Source organism: Lucilia sericata, unplaced genomic scaffold (assembly GCF_015586225.1).
Source record: "Lucilia sericata isolate MDLA Ls3-8-SP2 unplaced genomic scaffold, ASM1558622v1 Contig001485F_arrow, whole genome shotgun sequence".
In the NCBI taxonomy this organism is placed as follows: Eukaryota; Metazoa; Arthropoda; class Insecta; order Diptera; family Calliphoridae; genus Lucilia; species Lucilia sericata.
Window position 1 is genome coordinate 81461 of NW_023995413.1, and position 23504 is coordinate 104964.

Below are 23504 nucleotides of genomic sequence, written 5' to 3' on the forward strand. Positions count from 1 at the left end.
AAGCTTAATTTCATTTTCTTTACAATTTCTATATCTTAAAATTGTAACTATAAGAAATTAAAGCCATTTGTACGCAATGGAATGAAAATATAATTTTAAATGAAAACGACAGAAATGTCAGGTGCAAAACTCAGCTGTAACAAAATATCATCACATATAAATAACTTCATTAGTCTCTTATGGAAAAAAGTCATTTATTTCACTTAGTATTTTATGTGTTTTATTTTATTTCGCCTAAAACGCAACAGTTTGCCTTTTTTTCTATATAGAGACAATATTTTATTTAACATTTAGATAATTGTTTTAAACCGTTTCCTACGTGTGTTTTTTTTTTTCTTTCTACGGCCTTTATTTCTATCTTTGTTCTTTTATTATTTTCCTTCGGTGGGGAATTTTTTTGTTTAACATTTAGTCTTAACTTACTTGTAACATTAAAAGTAAGCCTTAATTTTATTTATGTACTAAAAGCATTCATTTTGTTACTGGTTACACACACAGCTAAGTACATTTACAAATACAAACTTATCTATATTCACCTACTTTCATTTGTTGTCTTGTATGTGTTTAAGTGTAAAGAACAGTGGTGGGCAATGTATATATCCTATTAAGGTTAAAGCGAAATTAAAAAAAAAACTGAGTTAAGAGACTTTTTTGAATACATTTTGTTCACTGTCTGAAATTGACAACCTACACTTGTGTACATAGTTTCAAACACGTTCCCTTAGCTGCCCTAAGTGGGCAAATGCGTTTTGTTAACCAGCCGCACCAGCAGTAGCTGGAAAAAACATGTTAAAATTTTATTATATGATTCCTACTTCATTTCATATTACTTTAGACCTTTTTAGGCTTGTACTAGTAATTTTATTTCATTCTTACTTTAATTTTTCTTTTCTTATACGTATGTAAGTATTTGTGTATTACACATATAAATTTTTACTTTCTAAGTCTGTGTGTATAAATGTTGTTATCTAAGCAGAAAAGTTTTAGAATCGTATAAACATTTGCTTTGTAATTTTTCTAAGAACAATATGAAATCTAATTGTTGAAGGAAAAAACCTACAAAAAGGATGATAGTTATGTTAGTTTCCAACAAGAAAATTTAAAACAGAAGAACCAGAACATGCTATTGAAATACAAAAACGCTTCGAACTGAACAAAGAAGAAAGAAGCTAAGTAGCCAATCACAATCTAGAACAGACCTTTATATTAAAAATAATTTCAGAATGTAAATTTGTACAATAGACACGAGTAAAATTTTTCAATGGCCGTTAAATTTTTAATCTATTAAGTATAGCTCACTAAATTCGTCACCCTTGCCTACCACCTTATAATTACACATACCTTCTTTTTTCTTACTTACTTCATTTCATATTTTTTTCCTGCAATTTACTTTTTCTGCACTCTATTGTCTTTAGAATAATGAATGAAGTTATTTCCTTGTGCCTTGTGTCACATAATTTAATTTCCACTTTAGGTATTCATTCCATTGGTCTTAGTTTTTTATTCTTAGTTACATTTAATTTTTCCTACATTTTTTTAAGGAAAAAATCAGGTATGTGTTTAAGAATTAGAAGAAAGTCTGTTTCAAGAATTCCATGTTAAGAAATTCACTAGCAGACTTATATTAAGTTTTTTTTTGTAGACCGACCCTCATTTTCATTTACAAGCATTGAACCATTTTTAATGGTTTTTATTAAAGAACCCAACAGATTTTTGTATCTTATACTTATTTATATAGAATATATTTGAATTTTTATCTAAGGGGCATTGAATTGATGTCATATAATTTACATCATTGTTTTTTTTTAAGTTGCTGGCCATTCTTAAGAGTTTTTTTTTGCTTTTAGTGATAAAAACGAATAATTTAATGTAGTCTTTTTAATTAATTAACGTTGAATGTAATAATTTCTAATTAATGACAAAATAATTAAAATTTATTGTTTTTGAAATTGTTTTTTTTTTGCATTATTATATTAGTTACAGAAAATATTTTGAAATATTATAGTATTATCTTTCACCGTAATAGACTTGAACTAGAATGAATAGAAATGAACTGAACTGAACTAGAACCTGAACTAGAAACGAACTAGAACTAACTAGAACTGAACTAGAAAGAACTGAAACTAAGAATGACTAGAACTGAATTAGAACGAACTAGAACTGAACTAGAAATGAACTAGAACTGAACTAGAACTGAACTAGAATGAACTAGAACTGAAACCTAGAAACTGAACTAGAACTGAACCTAGAACTGAACTAACTGAACTAGAATGAACTAGAACTGAACTAGAACTGAACTAGAACTGAACTAGAACTGAACTAGAACTGAACTAGAACTGAACTAGAACTGAACTAGAACTAGAACTGAACTAGAACTGAACTAGAACTGAACTAGAACTGAACTAGAACTGAACTAGAACTGAACTAGAACTGAACTAGAACTGAACTAGAACTGAACTAGAACTGAACTAGAACTGAACTAGAACTGAACTAGAACTGAACTAGAATTGAACTAGAATTGAACTAGAACTGAACTAGAACTGAACTAGAACTGAACTAGAACTGAACTAGAACTGAACTAGAACTGAACTGAACTAGAACTGAACTAGAACTAGTGCACTGTACTGTAATAGAATTGAACTAGAACTTAATTATAACTTAGGTAGAACTGAACTAAAACTGAATTAGAACTGAACTCTGAACTGTAACAGCACTAGAACCAGAACTGAACTATAAGTGAACTGGTACTGAAATACAGTAAATACTATTTTGCTCAACTATATTATTCTGAAGTTTTATTTAAACAAATACATAATTATCTTAAATACTAAAGAAATATATCTTATTATTTATACCTTAAAAATCACTATGCACATGAAACTTTAAAAGGAAATGGCTTTTTTGCCTTTATATCCCCTTTTCAAAGGATGTGGGCGACAAAAAACAAAAACATTAATGTAACAAATAATTTTAATTCATTTCTAGTCTCTCTCTAGTTTTTTGTTTGCGATTTTGCTCATTCCGTTTATAGTTTTATACTTTTTATTATTCATTCCAGTCTAACCACAATTAACAATAAACCTCTATTACCATTCAAGGACTAAAACAAAAGAATTTAAAAAAAAAAACAGGGAATAAAAGGACTTTTTTATTTTAGAACAATGAGTAAAGCGCACACCATCACATGTGTCTATAGCAGTAGCAAACCAAAAGTAGACGACAATTTTTATAATTTTAGTGAAATGAACTTAATATTTTATATTTTCTTTGTAATTCTAGTTTCCAGAGCACCAAGCTACAACCTACAATTGTGTTTTTTAATTCTCAGGAAAAAAACTGCATATTTATGTATATTATTCATGCTGAACTTGAGTTTGGGTTGTAGAGCAATGGCAGTGTTAGCAACTCCAGTAGTACCTCAGTAGTATTAGTAGCCTTTCGTTATAATAGTTGGAGTCATATTTCTTTTAAAAATGAATAAGAATTGTGTAGTCAAACAATTGCACTCAAACGAGTGATTTTCATGTTGCTAAGGTTGCATTTATTTTTAAATGGTTTCCCTGTTGGTTGGCTTTTTAAACGAATCTATGAATGAATGTAAAATGACTGGTTGGTGTGTGTAGACGACAACAATGTGTTCAGGTTTTGTAAGTGCTTCATTTGACACAATACAAACAGGCTGCCCCATTCAGACCTTCATCTGTGTATGGTTTGGCAGTTTGAGTTTATATTTCTTTAGTTTATTTGAGGTATAAAAGTTGTTATATGTAGTTGAGGCTGTTAGTGAACTTAATTTGGTTACACACAATTGACTCTTTGCAAATTGAGCAGCTACAACCAGCAGTAGTATGTATAAATGAATTTTTATATACCAAATTAAAAGTTGCACATAGACCGGGTGTCTTTTTTAGATATATTTATTTATTTAAGATTTAAATGAAATTAAATTAATTTATAAAACAATTAATTTATAAAACTTATTTTAATAATAAACAAATTTATATATGTATATATTCAATTAAAGTTAGAAATCTCAATATTGAGTTAGGTCGCGTTAATCGAACAAAAATATTAGAAAAAACTATAATTTATTTTTTATTATATTTGAGACCAGAAAGTTAGTAAATGTTTCCTTTCCTTTAAACAAAAAAAAAATATAGGTAAATTTCCATATCTTTTCAGCTTTATATACTTCTTTTTGTACAGTTTTTCAATTTTCAAATAAGAAATTTTTGCAATTTTTATTGCAAATTCTAAATTATTTCAACAACAAAAGAAGTTTAACTCTGATTCTGTACAAAAAGAAGACAGTATTAGATGTAGGTTTCTTTAGCCGGATATAATATTATGCTGATTTTACGTGGAAGAAACAATACGAAAACTTACAATTTGAAATAGATATTTATTCATGTATGATATATACAAAAATAGTTATGTATAAATTTCTAAAACTATTGTCTATGGGTTGAAACTGAAAGTTTCATATGAAGTTTTTGTTTCATTATTAAAATAAAATAACTTTTCGAAATTATGTTTGCAATATGTTTATGCAACATGACTAAAGTTTCTGCATGAAACTTGTTTCAAATTAGTTTCAATTGGATGTATGTATACAAATTATTTTACTTTGGGAATTACATGTTTCAATTTAATTAGAAGAATTTAAGATAAATGAGTTAAGTCGTCTTAAACACAAATAAATATACATATCAATATTGTATACGTTTTCCAAATAAGTGGTAATTATTACACTTAAAAGTAAAACCATTTTTATTGGTCGAAATTATAAAAAAGTTGAACTTAATTATAACTGAACTAGAACTGTAACAAAAATATTCTAGTTCAGTTCTAGTTCAGTTCTAGTTCAGTTCTAGTTCAGTTCTAGTTCAGTTCTAGTTCAGTTCTAGTTCAGTTCTAGTTCTAGTTCAGTTCTAGTTCAGTTCTAGTTGTAGTTCAGTTCTAGTTCAGTTCTAGTTGTAGTTCAGTTCTAGTTCAGAAGTTATATTTCTAAAAAACGTATCGAAGTTATCTCTCTAGTTTCTGAAGAACTCAAGTTAACAAATATCCATTTATTTTTTGTAATTTTCATATGCATATCCTCATCTCTTTTTTAGAATATTTTTATTAAAATCTTTGACACATATACATCCACATACATAGTATATGCATATTTAAAGTCCTTTATATTTATTCAGCAAAAACTTCTGTTTGTTGCTAACATATAATTCTTGGAAAACTATTTGTCAAAAGACTACGTTTATATATTTTTTTTCATCTTTTGTACAACACTTTTACAAGTACAAAGCAGGTAATATAATTAAGAAAATATCTTGTAAAACAATTTCTGGCTAAAACTTAAATAAAAAAAAAAAAAAAAGGTATGAACAACATTTCCATGCGTATAAAACTATGAAAGCGCAAAAGTGTGTCCTTTTTATTTTATATTCGCATGAAACCAAGAACATGTGTCAAAAGTTAAATAGATCTAGTTGTTGAAGCTGTAGTTTTATACTCATAGTTTTAGTTATTTCTTGTTGTTGCTGTAGAAATGTCTTAGTTGCCACAAAAACTCATCATATAAACTACAGCTACAACTACTTCTATACTAGTTACTACATGTGACATTTGCCTTAATCTAAATATGCTAATTTTAACGAAATAACAGGAAAACTTTAAGACATATAACAAATATATATTTAGAACATTGGTACACTTGTATGGGGATATGTATACATACACATGTGTAAATTAAAGTGTGTGTGTGTTTTACTTGAATAGACCCTACAAACATTTTCTATTGCGGAAGTTACCCGTGTGAAACTTCCAAACGTGCTAAAAGCTCGCCAGCGATGTTGCGGAAGTATAAGAATTCTTGTCACCAGTCGGGAAGAACTGATGCCGAGCTGGGGAACGTCTAAGAGTAACGTGGAAGATTCTTCTGGAAGACCCGCAGAAGAAACTTCTAGATGACTCTTGGAAGTAAGGTATTGCCAAAGACTCTACTAGATGTAACTAGGAAGTCACTTCTTGAAGTGACTACTTAGTATCATCTAGAAGTGTTCATATCTTATCTTCTAGAAGATGAGTTTTCTCTTCATCTAGAAGATGAGTATTCTCTTCTTCTAGAAGATGAGTATTCTCTTCTTCTAGAAGATGAGTATTCTCTTCTTCTAGAAGATGAGTATTCTCTTCTTCTAGAAGATGAGTATTCTCGTCTTCTAGAAGATGAGTTTTCTCTTCTTCTATTTGTATACTCACCAAAATAAAATCTATAAAAATAAATCTAAATAAAATGAAATTTTATAGTTTTTATTGAAATAATTGAAATAAAAATAGTAGAAAAAATAACAGATTTAACAACTAATCTAAAAAAAGTAATATATGTACATTAGACCGACTCACAAAAAATGGTGCTTGAGTTACCCACCTCAAAATATTCGCTGTTATGTAATATGATGTTACCCAAAATATTTTCGGTTAAGTGTTGTCCATTCGTTTAAAGAAAAAATTCAATATTTTACCCAGCTTCAAAAAATCTTTGTTATGTTTTATAATGGTTCCCAAAATATTTCAAGTCTATCGATCGCCGTTCGTGAGCTGAACCCGTTACAAAAAAGTCCCTTTTTATTTTTTTTTTTTTTTTAAATTATACAGCATATCTTAAACAATATATACAGTATGTGGTATCATTTGAAAGGTTTTTTGAAGCCAAGTCTAATTTGCAAAATTGTGCATACATTTTATTTTTCTTAGTGAAAAACCTAACAATTTTAAATATTTTGGAATATGACAATTATAAGCAGACGGTTATTTATGATAAATACATCATTGGACGCTGCTTTAAAATACCTTTTAAACAATACTCCGTATTGGATATTTTGTTTCAAAACAAACAAAAATTAAAAAAAAAAATAATTCCAAAATACCTTTTTTTTAATTTGGTCCAGCTCACGAACGGTCATCGCTAGACTTAAAACATTTTGGGAATTATCATAAAACAAAGCAAGGTAAATTTTGAGAGGGGTAACAAAAACACGTTTTTGCTTTCCATAAAGAGTGAGTCAGTCTAATGTACATATGTATCAAAAATTTGGAATTATTACCTTATAATAAGATAATTTTCAGGAAATCTGTATTAATATTCCAACTGTTGACTGGTATACTTCCAAAAATTGTAAAACGTTGGACTCTAAAATATTTTTGTAGTTCTCCATAAATTTTATGATCAATCCATCAAATTGCAAGAGTTATATTTTGGAACGCATTAATCCTTCAACGAAATAAACAAAAATAATGTTATAATTAATATTGAATATATGTACATACTTTTGTATTTATTGAAATTACCTGTTATACTTTAGGAAGCAATAAAAATGGGATTCTCTTATGATCTATTGATCATTTCCCACCGAAATTTAAACGTTCAGATCCATTTTTTACATTTTCTGCAAATAATCGACATTTTTAATGGAACCGAAATAAGACATACATTCGGTTAGAAGTATTTTAATAGGGGGTACAATATTAGCTACTGCTTTCTAAAGAAAATAAAATAATTAAAAATTAATTAATTTATTTATTTATTGTTTTGAATCAATAAAAACATTACCTTTCATGAACATTTCTTAAATAACTTGGAATTAAACCGTCTATAAAAATCTGAAATTACTAAGTCATGGATTATTTTTAAAACTATTTACAGTCATTAACGATAGAAACACCTTAACGACCCTAAACGGGATATTGCTTTTGACACTAATACTGCAATACTATTTTTTGTTTGCTCTCTTCTAATTAAGGAGTTATACACTTTCAAAAACTTAAGAATATTAGTAAAGGCCTATAATTAGAATAATTAAATCCAAAGCTATATGAAAATTAATAAAATTGTATTTAAAAAAGGTGGTTTTAAAAATATTTGATTTTAATATTAAATATCTTATATGGGCAATTTCGTGTCAAGTGAAGTCAAAAAATAATTTATGTATAAAACAGTAGTATTAATGTGAATATAATGATTCCAGCTAGCGTTTAAATACTTAAGTAAAATTTTAATGCATTTTTTTGTTACAATAATGAAATACAAATAAAATTTTAGCTCAAAGTGATCATACGTAATCTAGAAACAGGACCTAAACGCGCAAATAGTTTAAAAAATATTGAAAGTTAAGTTTTAACTCAAATAAATCTAAATAGGTTAAAAATGCAATATTCATCAAATGTAAGCCGAAACGTACAACTTGAAAAAGTCTTTAAATGCTTATAACTCCTAAACCAATTAATAGAGAGACGAAATTTAATATAAAATCATTTTTAATTAAACATATTAGACTTCGTTTAAAAATAATGAAAATGGAAGCCGTTTAGAGTTGTTAACTTATTCCTAAAATAGTATTTTAATGTAAAATATGACAACTTACTTTTTAATTTTATTTATATAATCCTTGAAGATAATTACTTTTTGGAATGTATTTAATAAACTTCACCAATTAACAAAACCTTCTTAAATGTTTATTAACAGTTGACTTTTAACATAACACTGTCAAATAGGTTTTTTTTATTACTTAAGATTCACAATATATTAATTACACTATTTTTCTATAAATATTATCAATATTATTCAATAACTCATTTAAGTTTTACAATGAATAATTAAAACTGAACATGACTGGACAAAACACAAAACATCACTGAACTTAGCAAAATTTCTGCATTATTTATTTTTTCGCGTTCACGCTAAAAAATGGAGTATTTATATTTTTTTGTTTTTGTACTCTTCTTACTATCATCCGGAAGTAACCTAAAAGTATACTTCCAGACGGAAAACTAGAAATCAATGTATTTTGTTTTTGTAAAATGTGTGCTCTCGTCTGACAATCGTACAGAAGTGACTACAATCCACACTTCCAGATGAATAAAATACAACATTAATGTGAACACTCTTCAAACTGTCTTCCAGAAGTGACATAAACATACAAATCAAGAAGATACAAATTAGGAAACAATGTATTTTGTTATTGTAAAATGTGTGTTCTCACCCAACTCTCATACAGAAGTCACTAAACGTATACTTCCAATGAAAAAAATTCAACAGACATGGTTTTTTGTTTAAGCAAAATGGATGCACTCTTCTAACTATAATCCGGAAGTAACTTAAAAGTATATTTCTAGAAGACGAAAATTCGAAATAAATGTATTTTGTTTTTGTAAAATGTGCGTTCTCGTCTGACAATCGTCCAGAAGTATTTCTGACGTGGCGTCGGGGGTGATGCGCAATAGTTTTGTCTTCTAAATGTTTGAAGGGGAATCACAAGAATCCCTATGAAGACCAGAGCATCGTTTGTGATGTAGAAAAAAAAGAAATATTTTTTAAAAAATTACTTTCAAGTCACCAAAACATCAACAGCTCCCTTCAAACATTTAGAAGACAAAACTATTGCGCATCACCCCAGACGCCACGTCAGAAATACTTCTGGACGATTGTCAGACGAGAACGCACATTTTACAAAAACAAAATACATTTATTTCGAATTTTCGTCTTCTAGAAATATACTTTTAAGTTACTTCCGGATGATCGTTAGAAGAGTGCATCCATTTTGCTTAAACAAAAAACCATGACTGTTGAATTTTTTCATCTGGAAGTATACGATTTTGTGACTTCTGTATGAGAGTTGGGTGAGAACATACATTTTACAATAACAAAATACATTGTTTCCTAATTTGTATCTTCTTGATTTGTATGTTTTTGTCACTTCTGGAAGACAGTTTGAAGAGTGTTCACATTAATGTTGTATTTTATTCATCTGGAAGTGTGGATTGTAGTCACTTCTGGACGATTGTCAGACGAGAGCACACATTTTACAAAAACAAAATACATTGATTTCTAGTTTTCGCCGTCTGGTAGTATTCTTTTAGCTTACTTCCGGATGATAGTAAAAAGAGTACAAAAACAAAAAAATATAAATACTCCATTTTTTAGCGTGAACGCGAAAAAAATAAAAATAAATAATGCAGAAATTTTGCTAAGTTCAGTGATGTTTTGTGTTTTGTCCATTCATGTTCAGTTTTAATTATTCATTGTAAAACTTAAATGAGTTATTGAATTTAATGTTCATAGAAAAATAGTGTAATTAATATATTGTGAATCTTAAGTAATAAAAAACAATATGACAGTGTTGTGTTAAAAGTCAACTGTTAATAAACATTTAAGAAGGTTTTGTTAATTGGCGAAGTTTATTAAATATATACCAAAAAGTAATTATCTTCAAGGATTATATAAATAAAATTAAAAAGTAAGTTGTCATATTTTGCATTAAAATACTATTTTAGGAATAAGTCAACAACTCTAAACGGCTTCCATTTCCATTATTTTTAAACGAAGTCTAATATGTTTAATTAAAAATGTTTTTATATTAAATTTCGTCTTTCTCTTAATTGGTTTAAGAGTTATAAGCATTTAGAGACTTTTTCAAGTTGTACGTTTCGGCTTTCATTTGATGGACATTGCATTTTTAACCTATTTAGATTTATTTGAGTTAAATCTTAACTTTCAATATTTTATAAACTATTTGCGCGTTTAGGTTCTGTTTCTAGATTACGTATGATCACTTTGAGCTAAAATTTTATTTGTATTTCATTATCGTAACAAAAACAAAATACATTAAGATTTTTACTTAAAGTATTCAAACCCTATCTGGAATCATTATATTGAAATTAATACTACTAATTTATACATACATTATTTTTTGACTTGGGTCACTCGACACGAAATTGCCCATATAAGATAATTAATATTGAAATCAGATATCTTTAAACCCACCTTTTTTAAATAAATACAATTTTATTAATTTTCATATAGCTTTGGATTTAATTATTATAATTATAGGTACTTTTTTAGTTATTAACATCAGGTCTTTCTATGACCTATCATATGATACTAATATTCTTAATATTGAGCATGCCGTTCCCAAGATATTAAACCTAAGTAGATAGTTTTTGAACGTGTATAACTCCTTAATTAGAAGAGAGCAAACAAAAAATAGTATTGCAGTATTAGTGTCAAAAACAATATCCCGTTTAGGGTCGTTAAGGTGTTTCTATCGTTAGTTATAATTTTAAAAATAATCCATGGCTTAGTAATTTCAGATCTTTATAGATGGTTTAATTCCAAGTTATTTAAAAAATGTTCATGAAAGGTAATGTTTTTATTGATTCAAAATAATAAATAAATTAATTAATTAATTTTTAATTATTTTATTTTTTTAGAAAGCAGTAGCTAATATTGTATCCCCTATTAAAATACTTCTAACCGAATTAAAATATAACAAAGGGATCTGGTAAGTTATATATGTCTTATTTCATCACGCGGTTCGATTATTTGCAGAAAAAGTAAAAAATGGATCTGACCGTTTAAACTTTGGTGGTAAATGTATTGGACATAAGAGAATCCTATTTTTATTGCTTCCTAAAGTATAACAGGTAATTTCAATAAATACAAAAGTATGTATATTCAATATTAATTATAGCATTATTTTGGTTTATTTTGTTGAAGGATTAATGCGTTCCAAAATATAAATCTTACAATTTGATGGATTGATCATAAAATTTATGAAGAACTACAAAAATATTTTAGAGTCCAACGTTTTACAATTTTTGGAAGTATACCAGTCAACAGTTGGAATATTAATACAGATTTCCTGAAAATTATCTATTATAAGGTAATAATTCTAAATTTTTGATACATATGTATGTACACTCCCACTCTGTATGGAAAGCAAAAACGTGTTTTTGTTACCCCTCTCAAAATTTACCTTGCTTTGTTTTATGATGATTCCCAAAATATTTTAAGTCTAGGGATGACCGTTCGTGAGCTGGACTAAATTAAAAAAAGGTATTTTGGAATTATTTTTTTTTAAATTTTTGTTTTGAAACAAAATATCCAATACGGTGTATCGTTTAAAAAGTATTTTAAAGCCGCGTCCAATGATGTATTAATCATAAATAACCGTCTGCTTATAATTGTCATATTCCAAAATATTTAAAATTGTTAAGTTTTTCACTAAGAAAAATAAAATGTATGCACAATTTTGCAAATTTTGCGCACCACTAGACTTGGCTTCAAAAAACTTTTCAAATGATACCACATACTGTATATATTGCTTAAGAACTGCTGTATAATTTAAAACAAAATAACTGAAAAGGGACTTTTTTGTAACCGGTTCAGCTCACGAACGGCCATCGATAGACTAGAAATATTTTGGGAACCATTATAAAACATAACAAAGATTTTTTGAAGCTGGGTAAAATATTGAATTTAACATGAAGAATAGTGTTCCCATACGATATTTTCTTTAAAACTATCCAGCTCACTAATGGACAGCACTTAACCGAAAATATTTTGGGTAACATCATATTACATAACAGCGAATATTTTGAGGGGGTAACTCAAGCACCATTTTTTGTGAGTCGGTCTAATGTACATATATTACTTTTTTTAGATTAGTTGTTAAATCAATTATTTTTTCTACTATTTTAATATCAATTATTTCAATAAAAACTATAAAATTTCATTTTATTTAGATTTATTTTTATAGATTATATTTTGGTGAGTATACAAATAGAAGAAGAGAAAACTCATCTTCTAGAAGACGAGGATACTCATCTTCTAGAAGAAGAGAAAACTCATCTTCCAGAAGAAGAGAAAATTCATCTTCTTGAAGATAAGATAGGAACACTTCTAGATGATACTAGGTAGTCACTTCAAGAAGTGACTTCCTAGTCACATCTAGAAGAGTCTTTGGCAATATCTTACTTCCAAGAGTCATCTAGAAGTTTCTTCTGCGGGTCTTCCAGAAGTATCTTCCACGTTACTCTTAGACGTTCCCCAGCTCGGCATCAGTTCTTCCCGACTGGTGACAAGAATTCTTATACTTCCGCAACATCGCTAGCGAGCTTTTAGCACGTTTGGAAGTTTCACACAGGTAACTTCCGCAATAGAAAATGTTTGTAGGGCCTACAAACCAGTCGGGAAGAACTGATGCCGAGCTGGGGAACGTCTAAGAGTAACGTGGAAGATACTTCTGGAAGACCCGCAGAAGAAACTTCTAGATGACTCTTGGAAGTAAGGTATTGCCAAAGACTCTTCTAGATGTAACTAGGAAGTCACTTCTTGAAGTGACTACTTGGTATCATCTAGAAGTGTTCCTATCTTATCTTCTAGAAGATGAGTTTTCTCTTCTTCTAGGAGATGAGTATTCTCGTCTTCTAGAAGATGAGTTTTCTCTTCTTCTATTTGTATACTAACCAAAATAAAATCTATAAAAATAAATCTAAATAAAATGAAATTTTATAGTTTTTATTGAAATAAGTAAAATTAAAATAGTAGAAAATATAATTGATTTAACAAAAAAAGTAATATATGTACATTAGACCGACTCACAAAAAATGGTGCTCCTCATAATATTCGCTCTTATGTAATATGATGTTACCCAAAATATTTTCGGTTAAGTGTTGTCCATTCGTGAGCTGGACAGTTTTAAAGAAAATATAGTATGGGAACTCGATTCTTCATGTTAAATTAAATATTTTAACCCAGCTTCAAAAAATCTTTGTTATGTTTTATAATGGTTCCCAAAATATTCCTAGTCTCTCGATGGCCGTTCGTGAGCTGAACCGGTTACAAAAAAGTCCCTTTTTAGTTATTTTGTTTTAAATTATACAGCATTTCTTAAACAATATATATAGTATGTGGTATCAGTTGAAAGGTTTTTTGAAGACAAGTCTAGTGGTGCGCGTTTTTCTTAGTGAAAAAACATAACAATTTTAAATATTTTCGAATATGACAATTATAAGCAGATGGTTATTTATGATTAATACATCGTTGGACGCGGCTTTAAAATACCTTTTAAACGATACCCCGTATTGGATATTTTGTTTCAAAACAAACAAAAATTTTAAAAAAATAATTCCAAAATATCTTTTTTTAATTTGGTCCAGCACACGAACGGTCATCCCTAGACTTAAAATATTTTGGGAATCATCATAAAACAAAGAAAGGAACATTTTGAGAGGGGTAACAAAAACACGTTTTTGCTTTCCATAAAGAGTGAGTCAGTCTAATGTACATATGTATCAAAAATTTAGAATAATTACCTTATAATAAGATAATTTTCAGGAAATCTTTATTAATATTCCAACTGCTGACTGGTATACTTCCAAAAATTGTAAAACGTTGGACTCTTAAATATTTTTGTAATTCTTCATAAATTTTATGATCAATCCATCAAATTGTAAGAGTTATATTTTGGAACGCATTAATCCTTCAACAAAATAAATAAAAATAATGTTATAATTAATATTGAATATACATACTTTTGTATTTATTGAAATTACCTGTTATACTTTAGGAAGCAATAAAATAGGATTCTCTTATGTCCAATACATTTACCACCAAAGTTTAAACTGTCAGATCCATTTTTTACATTTTCTGCAAATAATCGACATTTTTAATGGAACCGCGTGATGAAATAAGACATATATAACTTACCAGATCCCTTTTTTATATTTTAATTCGGTTAGAAGTATTTTAATAGGGGGTACAATATTAGCTACTACTTTCTAAAAAAATAAAATAATTAAAAATTAATTAATTAATTTATTGTTTTTAATCAATAAAAACATTAACTTTCATGAACATTTTTTAAATAACTTGGAATTAATCCATCTATAAAGATTGGAAATTACTGAGCTATGGATTATTTTTAAAATTATTTACAGTCACTAACACTAATACTGCAATACTATTTTGCTCTCTTCTAATTAAGGAGTTATACACGTTCAAAAACTATCTACTTAGGTTTAATATCTTGGGAACGGCATGCTCAATATTAAGAATATTAGTATCATATGATAGGTCATAGAAAGACCTGGTGTTAATAACTAAAAAAGTACCTATAATTAGAATAATTAAATCCAAAGCTATATGAAAATTAATAAAATTGTATTTATTTAAAAAAGGTGGGCTTAAAAATATCTGATTTCAATATTAAATATCTTATATGGGCAATTTCGTGTCGATTAACCCAAGTCAAAAAATAATTTATGTATAAAACAGTAGTATTAATTTCAATATAATGATTCCAGATAGCGTTTGAATACTTTAAGTAAAAATCTTAATGTATTTTGTTACGATAATGAAATACAAATAAAATTTTAGCTCAAAGTGATCATACGTAATCTAGAAACAGGACCTAAACGCTCTAATAGTTTAAAAAATATTGAAAGTTAAGATTTAACTCAAATAAATCTAAATAGGTTAAAAATGCAATTTTCATCAAATGAAAGCCGAAACGTACAACTTGAAAAAGTCTTTAAATGCTTATAACTCCTAAACCAATTAAGAGAGATACGAAATTTAATATAAAAACATTTTTAATTAAACATATTAGACTTCGTTTAAAAATAATGGAAATGGAAGCCGTTTAGAGTTGTTAACTTATTCCTAAAATAGTATTTTGATGTAAAATATGACAACTTACTTTTTAATTTTATTTATATAATCCTTGAAGATAATTACTTTTTGGTATATATTTAATAAACTTCGCCAATTAACAAAACCTTCTTAAATGTTTATTAACAGTTGACTTTTAACACAACACTGTCATATTGTTTTTTATTACTTAAGATTCACATTATATTAATTACACTATTTTTCTATGAACATTAAATTCAATAACTCATTTAAGTTTAACAATGAATAATTAAAACTAAACATGACTGGACAAAACGCAAAACATCACTGAACTTAGCTAAATTTCTGCATTATTTATTTTTATTTTTTTCGCGTTCACGCTAAAAAATGGAGTATTTATATTTTTTTGTTTTTGTACTCTTCTTACTTTCATACGGAAGTAACCTAAAACTATACTTTCAGACGGCGAAAACTAGAAATCAATGTATTTTGTTTTTGTAAAATGTGTGCCCTCGTCTGACAATCGTCCAGAAGTGACTAAAATCCACACTTCCAGATGAATAAAATACAACATTAATCTGAACACTCTTCAAACTGTCTTCCAGAAGTGACATAAACATACAAATCAAGAAGACACAAATTAGGAAACAATGTATTTTGTTATTGTAAAATGTGTGTTCTCACCCAACTCTCATACAGAAGTCACTAAAACGTATACTTCCAGATGAAAAAAGTTCAACAGTCATGGTTTTTTGTTTAAGCAAGATGGATGCACTCTTCTAACTATCATCCGGAAGTAACTTAAAAGTATATTTCTAGAAGACGAAAATTCGAAATCAATGTATTTTGTTTTTGTAAAATGTGCGTTCTCGTCTGACAATCGTCCAGAAGTGTTTCTGACGTGGCGCCTGGGATGATGCGCAATAGTTTTGTCTTCTAAATGTTTAAAGGGGGGCTACAGCAGCAAAAACAAAAAGTTTAAATACAACATTTGTGTGTGTGTAAATATTTATGTATGTTTATTTATACACACGTACATGGATGTTTAAATATTAAAACAATGAATGATATGACAAAACCATTATAAAATATAATAAAAGTAAGAAAAGTTGAAATAAAAATATTGAAATAAAAGTACAAAGAAAGAAATTGTTCAACAAAAAAATTTATGTGTATATTTATATAAAATTTACTCCTTTTTCTAAAGCACAGTGGGCTTTTAACATTCCAACAGAAGTAGTTGTGATTGGTGTCCTCTAGGGGATCAATCATTAGAAACAGCTCAATCACCAAAATTTCCTATTTTTGTATTCTACAACACTATAGTGGGGACGGTAATATGGGTGCTGATGTTTGTAACACCATTAAATATTGGTCCTACACCTCTGAGTCTGAGTCGATTAAACTATGTCCGTCTGTGTAAACCTTGTGCGCATGCTACAGGTCGCAATTTTCAAGATAATTTGATGAAATTTGGCACATACTCATTTGACCCTAGCCCCGATACAAATTTTTAACTCCCTATATCGAAGTAAATAAGTAAGTGCCATATATGAAATATCGAAGAGGTCAAGACAGTTTACAGGAGTTGAACTAAATAGCTATTCATTAACGACTTTTATTAAATAGCCAGGAGACATAATATCAACTAAATAAAAAAAAAATTTTTTATCCAAAAAATTATTACTGAAAAATATATTATAAATATAATATTCTGCAAATAGAATTAAATGATAACTATGGGAATTAATGTCCCTTCAACATGTTGCCACTAATCCCACCGTATAAGTTTGTTGTATGTCTTCTGCTGCTGCTGCAACTAAATAAAGTAAAAGAAAATGAAATGTCTAGAATGTTAAGAGAATATTTTCTAAAATAACCTCAGGATATCAACTGACAATAAACTTTCATCTTTTGTCATTTTATTTATTGTTCTTAACATTTATACTTGCGTGGCGAGTGGTGGAAGGTGGCAAGTAGAAAAATCTCTCGGTGTATAAGTAAATACTTACACACATACGCATGCATATTATATACCCCCGTTTTCACACATAAACACACACATAAGAAAACATTCTCATTCATCCACACATACACATATTTTCAACAAAAATTCTTTAATTAATAACTAAGCAAATAATCATCAAAAGATTAAGGTTTTTATTAAAAAAAAAAGGATATAATATTATATTATCAAGAAATAAAAGAAAGATGTTCCTTTTTTTCAACACTCACTCACACTTTTACACATATGTTCTTCGCACACTTTTATACACATGTGTGTGCATAGCTTGTGGTTAACCTTCTTTCCTTCCTACTTCACCAAAATGTAATGGAAAGGGTGGTGGTTTTGTAGAAAAACTTTTACAAAACGCGTGTCAATGTCTAACATTAAATATGAAAGTTTTTTTGTTTTTCATCTTTTTATTTCATTCATTGTCATCTGTAAAAATCATTTAACATTCCCACCCTTTATTTGTTTTAGAAGAAATATGTAGTAGAAAAAAAAGAAGATAAACAATTCTTTACTTGATGAGTTTAATTATTTTGATGACTTCTCTACATGTTTAGAATTTTACTTGTTAAGAATATTTAATTTTTTTCTTATTATTTTCACATGTCACTGGTCTGTGTTAATTTAAAACTCATACTGAAATTATAATAATTATAAGTTGTTGGTATCATAATTGTTGCAACTCATTATGAAAGGTTGTTGATCCTGAATAGTTAGTTATCGTTGCAAGGAATATTTTTTTTCATATAAGTAACTTTAATTAAAAAGTTTTTTTTTTTTTTTTAATTTGAAATATTTTTGTAGCATTAACAGAACAGTGAGTATAAAACATCCCGTAAAAGGAACCGGTTCGAGTTCTGAAAATTCAATAGATGAACATGTCTTAAATATGATAATGTTAAATAACATGCTTATCTTGCAAAACAGTTAATTGTTATCGAGACTATGGGCTAAACTTGATAGTCTAAATTATAATTGAACATATAGATTCCAGACAACTGACTATAACATTTGTACAATGTACATTAGAGTTTGTATGGAGGAAAAATAAGGTGTCAATGTTCCCAACTACAATGTAAGTTTAATTGATTCTTAGATACCATTTCTCAAAATTTTTGTCCTGGCGTCAATGCTTGGTGAGCTGGATCAACTATAAAACATACAGCAAAAAAAGCGAAATTTGTGATCACTTTTATTTCTCGAAAACTATAAGAGATACAACAAATACAAGCGAAATCTGTGATCACTTATATATCTCACTGAAACCCGAATTTTTATGTGAAAACATAAAAGTCCATTTTTCTCGAAAACCATAAGAGATACAGCAAAAACAAGTGAAATCTGTGATCACTTGTATTTTCCACTGAAAACCGAATATTTATGTGAAGACATAAAAGTCCGTTTTTCTCGAAAACTATAAGAGATACAGCAAAAACAAGTGAAACCTTTGATCACTTTTATTTCCCACTGAAAACCGAATTATTATGTGAAAACATAAAAGTCCGTTTTTCTCGAAAACTATAAGAGATACAGCAAAAACAAGTGAAATCTATGATCACTTTCCCAATGAAAACCGAATTTTTCCGAATATTTATGTTGAAACATAAAAGTCCGTTTTTTTTGAAAACTATAAGAGATACAGCAAAAACAAGTAAAATTTGTGATCACTTATATTTCCCACTGAAAACCGAATTTTTATGTGAAAACATAAAAGTCCGTTTTTCTCGAAAACTATAAGAGATACAGCAAAAACAAGTGAAATCTGTGATCACTTGTATCTTCCACTGAAAACCGAATTTTTATGTGAAAACATAAAAGTCCGTTTTTCTCGAAAACTATAAGAGATACAGCAAAAACAAGTGAAATCTATGATCACTTTCCCAATGAAAACCGAATTTTTCCGAATATTTATGTTGAAACATAAAAGTCCGTTTTTTTCGAAAACTATAAGAGATATAGAAAAAACAAGTAAAATCTGAGATCACATATATTTCCCACTGAAAACCGAATATTTATGTGAAGACATAAAAGTCCGTTTTTCTCGAAAACTATAAGAGATACAGCAAAAACAAGTGAAATCTGTGATCACTTATATTTCCCACTGAAATCCGAATTTTTATGTGAAAACATAAAAGTCCGCTTTTCTCGAACACTATAAGAGATACAGAAAAAACAAGTAAAATCTGAGATCACATATATTTCCCACTGAAAACCGAATATTTATGTGAAGACATAAAAGTCCGTTTTTCTCGAAAACTATAAGAGATACAGCAAAAACAAGTGAAATCTGTGATCATTTATATTTCTCACTGAAAACCGAATTTTTATGTGAAAACATAAAAGTCCGTTTTTCTCGAAAACTATAAGAAATACAGCAAAAACAAGTGAAATCTGTGATCACTTATATTTCTCACTGAAATACGAATATTTATGTGAAAACATAAAAGTCCGTTTTTCTCGAAAACTATAAGAGATACAGCAAAAACAAGTGAAATCTGTGATCATTTATATTTCTCACTGAAATCCGAATTTTTATGTGAAAACATAAAAGTCCGCTTTTCTCGAACACTATAAGAGATACAGCAAAAACAAGTGAAATCTGTGATCATTTATATTTCTCACTGAAATTCGAATTTTTATGTGAAAACATAAAAGTCCGCTTTTCTTGAACACTATAAGAGATACAGCAAAAACAAGTGAAATCTGTGATCACTTATATTTTCCACTGAAAACCGAATTTTTATGTGAAAACATAAAAGTCCGTTTTTCTCGAAAACTATAAGAGATACAGCAAAAACAAGTGAAATCTGTGATCACTTATATTTCCCACTGAAAACTGAATTTTTATGTGAAAACATAAAAGTCCGTTTTTCTCGAAAACTATAAGAGATACAGCAAAAACAAGTGAAATCTGTGATCATTTATATTTCTCACTGAAATCCGAATTTTTATGTGAAAACATAAAAGTCCGTTTTTTTCGAAAACTATAAGAGATACAGCAAAAACAAGTGAAATCTGTGATCCCTTATATTTTCCACTGAAAACCGAATTTTTATGTGAAAACATAAAAGTCCGTTTTTCTCGAAAACTGTAAGAGATACAGCAAAAACAAGTGAAATCTGTGACCAATTATATTTCCCAATGAAAACCGAATTTTTATGTGAAAACATAAAAGTCCGTTTTTCTCGAAAACTATAAGAGATACAGCAAAAACAAGTGAAATCTGTAATCACTAATATATTTCCCACTGAAAACCGAATCTTTATGTGAAAACATAAAAATCCGTTTTTCTCGAAAACTATAAGAGATACAGCAAAAACAAGTGAAATCTGTGATCACTTATATTTCCCAATGAAAACCGAATTTTTGTGTGAAAACATAAAAGTCCGTTTTTCGCGAAAAATATAAGAGATACAGCAAAAACAAGTGAAATCTGTGATCACTTATATTTCCCACGGAGAACCGAATTTTTATGTGAAAACATAAAAATCCGTTTTTCTCGAAAACTATAAGAGATAGAGCAAAAACATGTGAAATCTGTAATCAGTAAAAGTCCATTTTTCTCGAAAACTATAAGAGATAGAGCAAAAACATGTGAAATCTGTAATCAGTAAAAGTCCGTTTTTCTCGAAAACTGTAAGAGATACAGCAAAAACAAGTGAAATCTGTGACCAATTATATTTCCCAATGAAAACCGAATTTTATGTGAAAACATAAAAGTCCGTTTTTCTCGAAAACTATAAGAGATACAGCAAAAACAAGTGAAATCTGTAATCACTAATATATTTCCCACTGAAAACCGAATCTTTATGTGAAAACATAAAAGTCCGTTTTTCTCGAAAACTATAAGAGATACAGCAAAAACAAGTGAAATCTGTGATCACTTATATTTCCCACTGAAAACTGAATTTTTATGTGAAAACATAAAAGTCCGTTTTTCTCGAAACTATAAGAGATACAGCAAAAACAAGTGAAATCTGTGATCACTTATATTTTCCACTGAAAACTGAATTTTTATGTGAAAACATAAAAGTCCGTTTTTCTCGAAAACTATAAGAGATACAGCAAAAACAAGTGAAATCTGTGATCACTTATATTTCCCACTGAAAACCGAATTTTTATATGAAAACATAAAAGTCCGTTTTTCTCGAAAACTATAAGAGATACAGCAAAAACAAGTGAAATCTGTGATCATTTATATTTCTCACTGAAATCCGAATTTTTATGTGAAAACATAAAAGTCCGCTTTTCTCGAACACTATAAGAGATACAGCAAAAACAAGTGAAATCTGTGATCACTTATATTTCCACTGAAAACCGAATTTTTATGTGAAAACATAAAAGTCCGTTTTTCTCGAAAACTATAAGAGATACAGCAAAAACAAGTGAAATCTGTGATCACTTATATTTCCCACTGAAAACTGAATTTTTATGTGAAAACATAAAAGTCCGTTTTTCTCGAAAACTATAAGAGATACAGCAAAAACAAGTGAAATCTGTGATCATTTATATTTCTCACTGAAATCCGAATTTTTATGTGAAAACATAAAAGTCCGTTTTTCTCGAAAACTATAAGAGATACAGCAAAAACAAGTGAAATCTGTGATCACTTATATTTCCCACTGAAAACCGAATTTTTATATGAAAACATAAAAGTCCGTTTTTCTCGAAAACTATAAGAGATACAGCAAAAACAAGTGAAATCTGTGATCATTTATATTTCTCACTGAAATCCGAATTTTTATGTGAAAACATAAAAGTCCGTTTTCTCGAAAACTATAAGAGATACAGCAAAAACAAGTGAAATCTGTGATCACTTATATTTCCCACTGAAAACTGAATTTTTATGTGAAAACATAAAAGTCCGTTTTTCTCGAAAACTATAAGAGATACAGCAAAAACAAGTGAAATCTGTGATCATTTATATTTCTCACTGAAATCCGAATTTTTATGTGAAAACATAAAAGTCCGTTTTTCTCGAAAACTATAAGAGATACAGCAAAAACAAGTGAAATCTGTGATCACTTATATTTCCCACTGAAAACTGAATTTTTATGTGAAAACATAAAAGTCCGTTTTTCTCGAAAACTATAAGAGATACAGCAAAAACAAGTGAAATCTGTGATCATTTATATTTCTCACTGAAATCCGAATTTTTATGTGAAAACATAAAAGTCCGTTTTTCTCGAAAACTATAAGAGATACAGCAAAAACAAGTGAAATCTGTGATCACTTATATTTCCCACTGAAAACTGAATTTTTATGTGAAAACATAAAAGTCCGTTTTTTCTCGAAAACTATAAGAGATACAGCAAAAACAAGTGAAATCTGTGATCATTTATATTTCTCACTGAAATCCGAATTTTTATGTGAAAACATAAAAGTCCGTTTTTCTCGAAAACTATAAGAGATACAGCAAAAACAAGTGAAATCTGTGATCACTTATATTTCCCACTGAAAACCGAATTTTTATATGAAAACATAAAAGTCCGTTTTTCTCGAAAACTATAAGAAATACAGCAAAAACAAGTGAAATCTGTGATCACTTATATTTTCCGCTGAAAACCGAATTTTTATGTGAAAACATAAAAGTCCGTTTTTCTCGAAAACTATAAGAGATACAGCAAAAACAAGTGAAATCTGTGATCACTTATATTTCCCACTGAAAACCGAATTTTTATATGAAAACATAAAAGTCCGTTTTTCTCGAAAACTATAAGAGATACAGCAAAAACAAGTGAAATCTGTGATCATTTATATTTCTCACTGAAATCCGAATTTTTATGTGAAAACATAAAAGTCCGCTTTTCTCGAACACTATAAGAGATACAGCAAAAACAAGTGAAATCTGTGATCACTTATATTTCCACTGAAAACCGAATTTTTATGTGAAAACATAAAAGTCCGTTTTTCTCGAAAACTATAAGAGATACAGCAAAACAAGTGAAATCTGTGATCACTTATATTTCCCACTGAAAACTGAATTTTTATGTGAAAACATAAAAGTCCGTTTTTCTCGAA